This window comes from Cryptotermes secundus, unplaced genomic scaffold (genome assembly GCF_002891405.2).
Source record: "Cryptotermes secundus unplaced genomic scaffold, Csec_1.0 scaffold215, whole genome shotgun sequence".
NCBI classification, from domain to species: domain Eukaryota; kingdom Metazoa; phylum Arthropoda; class Insecta; order Blattodea; family Kalotermitidae; genus Cryptotermes; species Cryptotermes secundus.
Window position 1 is genome coordinate 893,314 of NW_019743150.1, and position 8,606 is coordinate 901,919.

Genomic DNA, 8,606 nt, shown 5'->3' on the forward strand with positions numbered 1-8,606 from the left:
AAAAAAAATTAAAATTGACTATATACTTAACTAATAAAAGTGTGCGGGAGTGTGACAGCTGCCCCGCAGACATTTTAGAGGGAACATTGCCTTCGAGTGAATTCTCCTACTCTGTGATTATTATCTGTGGAATACAGATCTAATGTTGTCTGTGTCATAATGACATTCACTTCAAGCTCCCAGAATGTGATGATGTCACAAGAAGCAGAGGCAGTGTTCACCATAATCTCCTTAGATGAGTTACTTTATCAGCCATGAGGGAATTGTTGTTCACTCTATGAAGCTTTCCTTTTTGAATGCAGTGTTGGGCCAAAGGACCAAATTGCAAATGAAAATCATGAATTTTGAGGCTTGTAATGAGCTGTTGCAGAGGTATTAGAATCCCCGTTATTGTACTGTAAATATATTGTGACATGATGACTGACAAAAACAGCTCGATAAACAATTTTCCATGACAAAATCGCAGCAATAAAGGAACTACTGGAAACATTTTCTATCTGGTCCTCTTCTTGGCTGTACAGTGAGTAGTCAGTGATGGCTAGTGATGCATGACTTAGTTGTGAGACAGGGAGGACATAAGCAGAGGATATTGTTGGTATTCATTACCGGGCAACGGCCAGCAAAGACATAGAAGACTTAGTGTATGCTGCTGCAGTGAGAAGCAGAGTGCGTGAATTAGTGAGAGCATTATAATTGTCTAGTAAATCCAATTACCATCTCAAACCCAGTGTCTGGTCATTAACATGTAACAGTGTATTTTGTTCAGAGTTTCTGAAAGCATCCACACTTTGAAAAGTAGGGATAGCTCAGTTGATACAGTGACGGGCTATGGGCTGGACAGCCAAGGTTCGATTTATGGTAGAAATACGAGATTTTTCTCTTCTCTGTAATGTCTGTACCGGTTCTGGGGCTCACCCAGGCTCCTGTTCAGTGGGTATTCGGGCTTCTTTCGCTGGGGTTAAAGTGGCCAGGGCATGAAGCTGATCACTCACCTCCATTAGTGCTGAGTTCAAGAATGATGGTGTAAGATTTGGGGTTTTCACAGTGGTGACTGAAGAATGCCGTCTTCTGTGATGTGGTGCCACGTAGATCTTGTGTGAACCATCGTTTCGGAGGAACGTATTGCCTCCATCTGCAGGGTAGAGAAATCCACAAGTGAGGAACCAGCATTGGTTCACACAAGATGTACATGGTGCCACATCCCAAAAGACATTCTTCAAGAATGATGGTGCTATACCTCTACTCCCCCATACATTTTCATGGTGTGGTGTTGAATTAATTAAGCATAGGGACTTTACCTTTATCCAGGCTTTGATGGTTTTTGTCATCTATGCAAGATATTATTAACTATATGTCAGTTTTGATCTGAAATTGAACCCTCAGCTGTCTCGATGTTGCATATGGTAGCACATTGCAGCTACAGCAAGCTGTACTCTGTTTTAGGCCACAAAGTTTTCTGTCACTTAAAGAGGGCACAGTATGAGAAATTTTAATTTATGTAGTAAAAATTGTATAGTGTGTTCTCATTGACATTGCATTACATTATGGCGTGGAGCACAAATTAAAGGCCTTATGCTGGATTGATTTTAACTGATGAATATGTAATGCTTTATGTTATTGCCACTGTTTCTTGCCAGGCTGGGAAGGCATCACTGAAGAAGTTGCAGGATTCAGCCAGTGGAGCTTGCCTACTGAACTGAATGGAGAGCCAACCAAAATGCAGTACACGTTGATGTGAAGTGACCTTAAATGTGCATCTGCGTAGTTGTGTTCTGGGACATCATTCCACCCAGGCCAGGGGAAGCTCAGAGGAAGAGGAAGAGGGAGCCAGTGTGACAAGGAGGTAAAGGTCAAGTGGATGTTTTGTGACATACATTTCTCAGTGGTTAAAACTTTAAGGGGTAAGCTGTTCACAGATTCTGGAATGCAGAATTTCTCCTAGATACTTGTGTGACAGAGGGTGGCTGCAAGTATAATTGGTGTAAAGAACTGCAGAAAAACAGAGACATTTGGGAATCACCCATTAATGATTAAGGTAAAATTAAGCACTATGCCATGAAGGCATATGGGGGAGTTGATGTATAGATCCACATTTTCTTGACCTCAGCACTAGCTGAAGATGAGTGGTCAGCTTGACGCCCTTGATGCTTTATCCTCACAGAAAGAGCCCCCAGCACCCACTGGATAGGAGGCTGGGTGGGCGCCAGAGCCGGTCTGGACGATATGGAGAAGAGAAAATTTTGACCCTACTGGGACTTGAACTCCGACTCCTTGGTCGTCCAGCCTATAGGCAGTAACTATACTGACTGTGCTACCCCGGCTCAACTGTTAATGATGAAAGTACCAGAGGGTCATTTTGAATTTATATATAATAAATTTTTGCAGACACTTAAACGAGTTGGATTATGATTAACAGCAGTGGTTTATACAGTTGATATATTTTGTTGGCAGTCTTGAGAAGGCATCAGTGAAGAAATTGCTGTACCAGGTTACAAAGAATGTGACTGATCTTCAACTTCAGCATGTAGCACTTAGGAAGTTCATCATCCCTGTGTAGTGCAACCATTATGAGCCCTTATACTAAAGGTATGTATCCTGTCAAATGCTTTTCAACATTAGAACTGGACAGCCGATTAATTGGACAGTTCACTCAGAGGCATTTTGAAAAGGGTTGAGGGGCATATAGTAAATAGAGTGGATAATTAAAAACAATGGATAATCGAAAATTCTGAAGTACCCACTATCCATGCTGCATTCAACCCTAAAAATTACTTCAGACACTTAAATCTACTGGTAGCCAAACAGTGGCACGCATATCTTTCCAGCAGAGGAAAGGGACCATTGTTCATTAGCAGCAGGCCAGTGTAAAAGAAAAAAAAAAAAAAAAAGGTTGCAACAGGGTTAGATGTACAATCTATTGCAAATTGTTATAAAGCATCACCGATACATGAACATGTATGATTTTACTGTCAACACAACAATACTTTATTATTTATTTATTTGTATAGGACACTACGTTTTGACCTCAAATGGGTCATCTTCAGGTGCTGCAAGTTTCACACATACTATTATCGAACTGCAATGCTAACATTCCCATTTTTCTAAATGGTTCGTACAAGTTAGATTCTATTCAATTCACAGTGTAGATAAAACTTAGACTAGACTTTGGTTAAAATTAACAATAAAATAAGAATAAAAATCATACATGTGATACAGTCATATACATAACAGTAGGTTAAACCTAATTTAATAATTAGATGATCCTAAATCCACAATTTCATATTTAGAAATGATCTTTCAAAATGCTATAAGCCGCGAGTAGCTCTGTGTTTGTTACCGCAGAAGACCATGCGTAGGCTTCGTCAAATTTCTTCTCCTGTTTGCTGTATTGGCACACACACATTTTTGAAATAAATATAATGGGCAAGTGTATGATCTGCACGCAGATAATTGAGTCTGCTTTGGTGTAAATACCTCCATATTTTGTTATACACATAGTATTTTGAAGATATATGTACTTACATCATAGTGATCCAGTCTACTTCAATTGGTTCTAACTATTTAGTTTTAATATCAACACCTAACATTAGCCCCTTCAATTATATTGTAACATTTTCCTTAGTAGTGCTGGTTTGGCTCCTGAAGATGGCCACTAGTGGCAGAAATGTATAAAGCAGTTACACTTGATGGAATTCAACCTTTCTGTATTTTGTACTAGGTGGTTCAAATATGACCGGGACTGATTTCTTTGTAAACAAGCTGCACTGCGCAGCAGCTGTGCGACCTTGAGAGAGTGAAGTCACAACCTCCACCCTGCCTCCTGTTAGGGTTAGAACCTGTTCATTCCTGTCTGGAAGTTGCTAGAGTGATGAGTGAACAGAAGGTACCGCGGAGCGTGGAACAACGCATTGTGATCAAATTCCTCATTGGAGAAAACATCCCATCCACTGAAATTCACCATAGACTCCAACAACAGTATGGGGAAGAGTGTCTCGCACGGACCCATATGTTTGAGTGGTGTAAGTGCTTCAGAGAGGGCAGAGAGCGCATGGAGAATGAACCGCATGATCGTCAGCCGCGAACATCCGTCACCAAGCCAAACATTGATCGTGCAGACGCACTTATTCGTGAGAATAGGCGCATCACTATCAAGGAACTTGGAGCAATGCTGNAGTCAATGCAGCTTATTACTCAGACCTCCTGGCAACAGATGTGAAGGAAAAGATCCGATGCAAGCAGAAGAGGGGTGGAAAGCGGGTAGCCTTCCTTCAAGACAATGCACGCCCCCATACAGCCAAAACAACAATGGGAACCCTCCGGAAATTGAATTGGAACCTTCAGACACATCCACTGTACAGTCCCGATTTGGCACCAAGTGATTTCTACCTGTTTGGAAGGCTCAAATCAGACTTGCAAGGCATGCAGTTTGTGGACAACGACGCTGTCATCCAGAATGTTCGGGAGTGGATACGCCGCCAACCACAAAACATTTTGAAAAGGGCATCAGGATGCTTCCAGAACGTTGGAAAAAATGGGTTGACTTGGGAGGGGAGTACGTTGGAGACTGACATGTGCAAGTAAGTGTTTGGCAATTTTGGTTAAAAAAAAGAATCAGTCCCGGTCATATTTGAACCACCTTGTGTGATTTGAAGCAAGTCTTTTTTGTTTTTAAGTTTGCTTAGTGGGGGGTGGAGTCCAACTGGGTCCACTTGGCATGGTGGCCACTGATTGGCCTATTGTATTATGATGATGGAGAATTTGGTGGAATGAAGATTGGCAGGGGAAACTGAAGTACTTGGAGAAAACCCGCCCCAGCGCCACTTTGCCCACCACAAATCCCACTTGATCAGACCTGGGATCGAACCTGGGCCACTGCGGTGGGAAGCCAGCGAATAACCGCTTGAGCTATGGCGTGGCCAAGTAAGTCATCTTGGGTGCTGAGCTATGTGAATGATGGAGTTAGTGTCCAACATTTCAGAGCCTGGCTCTTTGTCCGTTGTCCGGGATTAATGTAATGACTAAGAGTCCTGTGCCAGGACACCAGAAACTCTGAGAGGATACTCGGATCACTCATTTGATGAGCCCCTGATGTTTGAGACAAACAGTCTCAGACATTAACATGGTTTTTAGATGGCTAGTCACCTGAGAAGGTTTCGTTGCAATTCCTTGTTTATGGATTCACCATGGAAACCAAGTTTGTTCAAATGAATGTTTAAATTAATTACCCTAGTATTGCAATAGTGTGTGTTTTGAGACAAAGTTGTAAAAGCTTCTCTGAAATGTTAAAATATCAGTTTCTAAGTTTTGTGTCTTATTTGTTTACAGCTTGGGCAGGATGCATGACAAGGATATAGGCATCAGAGATGTTGGATTAAATTCAGAATGGGGTCAAGGGTTTCCTGAAAAGGTAAGAATCTGAACTTCAGAAAGTTAATTGTAATGTTGCATCATTTCACTTGATTAGCATTTCAGTTTCAGTGTTACTAAGTCACATTTTTTTTAAATCATCGCATGTGTCATAAGGGCTTTAATGTAGTACGCTACAGATAGGTACTACGTTTCTGAAATAGGATGTGGCAGAGTCAGTATATTAATATAAAGAGACATCCATGATACGTATGTAATGGCTGTCTTGTAGTGCACTCAATTTCATATGTCGCTTCTTACTACATGTTTCGGCAACATAGTGCCATCTTCAGGTTTGTTATTTACACTAAGCTGTTACATTGTTTGCCATCTTGTGTCTTTCATAAAATTATTTAGAAAGTACATTATTCGTCAACTATAATAAAATTTGTATATACTAAAACTTGAAGATTATTCATCTATATGTCTTAATTCATACTCGCGTATAGTATGGTTCGTCCACTATGGGAGTCGTTTCTGTGTGTACTGTGTCTGTGTCCTTCCTTTTTGGCTGTGAGCGTTGTAATGTTGGATGTGTGTGTGACATGTAGTAAGATGCGACATGAAATTGAGTGCATTACAAGACAGCCATTACATACGTATCATGGATGAAAATCAGTGCAACAGGACGCTAAAATACAACATTATAAAGAGACATAGTTTTAAATTTTACACATGATATTGGCCATGGTATTCATGTGTTGTGAATAGAAACCCAATGTTAAAAAGCTAGTCCCCCTTCATAGGGTTAGATATTATTTGTCCTTAAGGGATATTGACCAGAACTAGATCCCACGGAAAAGGGAGTTCATTGGACAAAAGATAATGAAATTGTAGCTAGGAAGAGACTCCAGAGAAAGAGGAGCGGAGATGTTGTACTACTGGGGAAACAATGGTGCTTGAGATGGAATGGTAGCTAGAAATTGAGTCCAGGGAAATGGTAGTGCCTGAGAGTAAGTGTGAATCCTTACAGTAAATACACTCCAGGGAAAAAATGTATAGTGAATGCTAACTAGAAAGATTTGAGAACTGGAATTGTCTTGAAGCAATTGTACAGTTCATAGGAGACCCTGACTAGAGTCCATGGAAACTGAAGTGTATATGAAGATATGTAACGCTTCTGGAATCCTTATCCTGGCTGGAAGTAGACTTCAGAAAAATGAGGGTACTGTGTAAAGGGGCACATTGTAGTGTAGTTGTTTGAGGCACTATGCTACAAGTTGGAAGGTTGTGGGTTCGATTCTCAATGTCATTGAATTTTTCAGTTGACCTAATCCTTCCAGCCACACTATGGCCCTGGGGTTGACTCAGCCTCTTAACAGAAAAGAGTACCAGGAATCTTCCTGGGGGGTAAAGGGTGGCTGGCAACCTTACTGCCTTCTGTAAGCCAGTTGTTTAGAAAATGTGGGAGCCTCGACTGCCAGTTACAGGTAGAGCTTTACCTTCGACTGAATAGGTTTAGGGAATTCTCACCATATACAGACTCTGTGGAAAACGGAGTATCTGGAAGTACTTACGATAAAACAAAGGGTTTAGCGAATCTGACTAGAACGAGCCTATAGGAAAAATGACTCAAGGGAATGTAGAGTGCCTGGGAGGCAACATAATATGATTTGAAATTGAGCCCAGGGAATGAATGTACTTTGGATGAAATTTGTAGGTCTTATGGGATTTTCCATAGATAAGAAAAAGACTCCAGAGAAGGATAGAGCCTATGGAGAAACTAACTAGAAATAACTTGCTAGAATTGCCATGAATAAATATGTAGAGCTTGGTGAATTCTCTCCCGAGAAGTAGTCTTCACTGTATGGGAATGCCTGAGAAGGAATGTGAAGGGCTTAGAGAACAAAGGTGTATATGTTAGGGACGTCTAGCTGGAAACAGACTACAGGGAATCCAGTAAGAGTGAAGGTGACATTTAGAAATACAGGAATCTTATAGAGAATGTGTAGTGTCAAGTAATTCTGATTTATAAATAGCCTTCAGAGACCATGTGCCTGGGAGAAAATGTATCGCACAAGTAGGTCCCTGAGGATCAACAGTTTATAGTAGTCTGTGTCTCTAACAACTAAGAAGAAGATTTTTGATAGGTTCCGTTAGTTACGTAAATTTCCAAAAATTTTCAAATCCAAAATCGGAAGTAATTGTGAAAGCATTGTTTTAAATTCATTTCAGTTCAGAAACATGTATATGAAGTGGTAATAGCTTTAATGTGAAATTCAACATATTCCCCTCCCATTCAAGGGTTACAAATTTGTGTCGTAACCAGACAGTGATTTAATGTAGTTTGAAGTTATGGTTATTGCCATACAAACTGGGAACATGGTACTTGTCCTTGCAAAAAATTCAGTCTTTGGTGTGGATATGCAGTAGAGCAACTTGCTGCCCCATCTTAAGTTACATGTCCCTGCGCTCAACAAATTAAGCACTATGCCACAAAGGCGTATGGGGGAGTGGATGTATAGATCCACATTTTCTTGACCTCAGCCCTAGCTGGAGGTGAATGGTCAGCTTCATCCCTGGGACTCACTGGATAGGTTGGGCGGACCCCAGAGCCTGTCTAGACAATTTGAAGAAGGGAAAATTTTTGTCCTACTGGGACTCCAAACCCTTAGTTGTCCAGCCCATAGCCAGTTGCTATACAGACTATGCTACCCTGGCTCCAAAGTTACTTGTACCAGGTGCAAGTAATATAACGAGGGGGGGGCAGTAAGTATTAAGGTCTTTATCACTGCTGAAAATGAATAGTTGGTACTATTTGTAGACAGTTAAGTTTATTTGTAACTTGCAAAATCTTTCCTACAGCATTTCATGTTTCAGAGTAACTTGCTACTCCCCGTTACTTGCATGAAGTACAAGTAACTTAACATGGGGAGGAGCAAGTTTCTGTGTGGAGTATACAATTCTAATTTTGTTTTGTTTGTCCACAGGTTGGAGAGAACACAAGGATGCTCATGGATGGCTTTGCACTGAGGAGGATGTGTGTGGGTTCCCGCCAAATTTTATTTTCTACAAGATAGTGCACAGCAAGTGCAAGAAGTAAGTGTGAAATGATACACGTAACAATTCATGTAAAATATTCAAAACACATATTATTCTTGTTTATGATACTTCTTGTACCATGTGATTTCCATTTACTTAGGGCTAAGATCATAGTTGCAAGAACTCGTGTCAGGATAGATGATAGGGCGTGAATATGT

General features: G+C 40.7%; 1 long non-coding RNA gene across 2 annotated transcripts in view; it reads left to right on the forward strand.

Annotated features, from left to right (window-relative positions):
- The window catches only part of LOC111873840, a 13,907-nt gene extending 5,436 nt beyond the window's left edge, over positions 1-8,471 (forward strand). For both annotated transcript variants that reach the window (XR_002844448.2, XR_002844449.2), the window contains exons 3-6: positions 1,638-1,843; positions 2,452-2,586; positions 5,326-5,407; positions 8,337-8,471. This is a non-coding gene — a long non-coding RNA (uncharacterized LOC111873840). The remainder of the gene's footprint in view (positions 1-1,637; positions 1,844-2,451; positions 2,587-5,325; positions 5,408-8,336) is intronic.
- Positions 8,472-8,606: the final 135 nt, after the last annotated feature.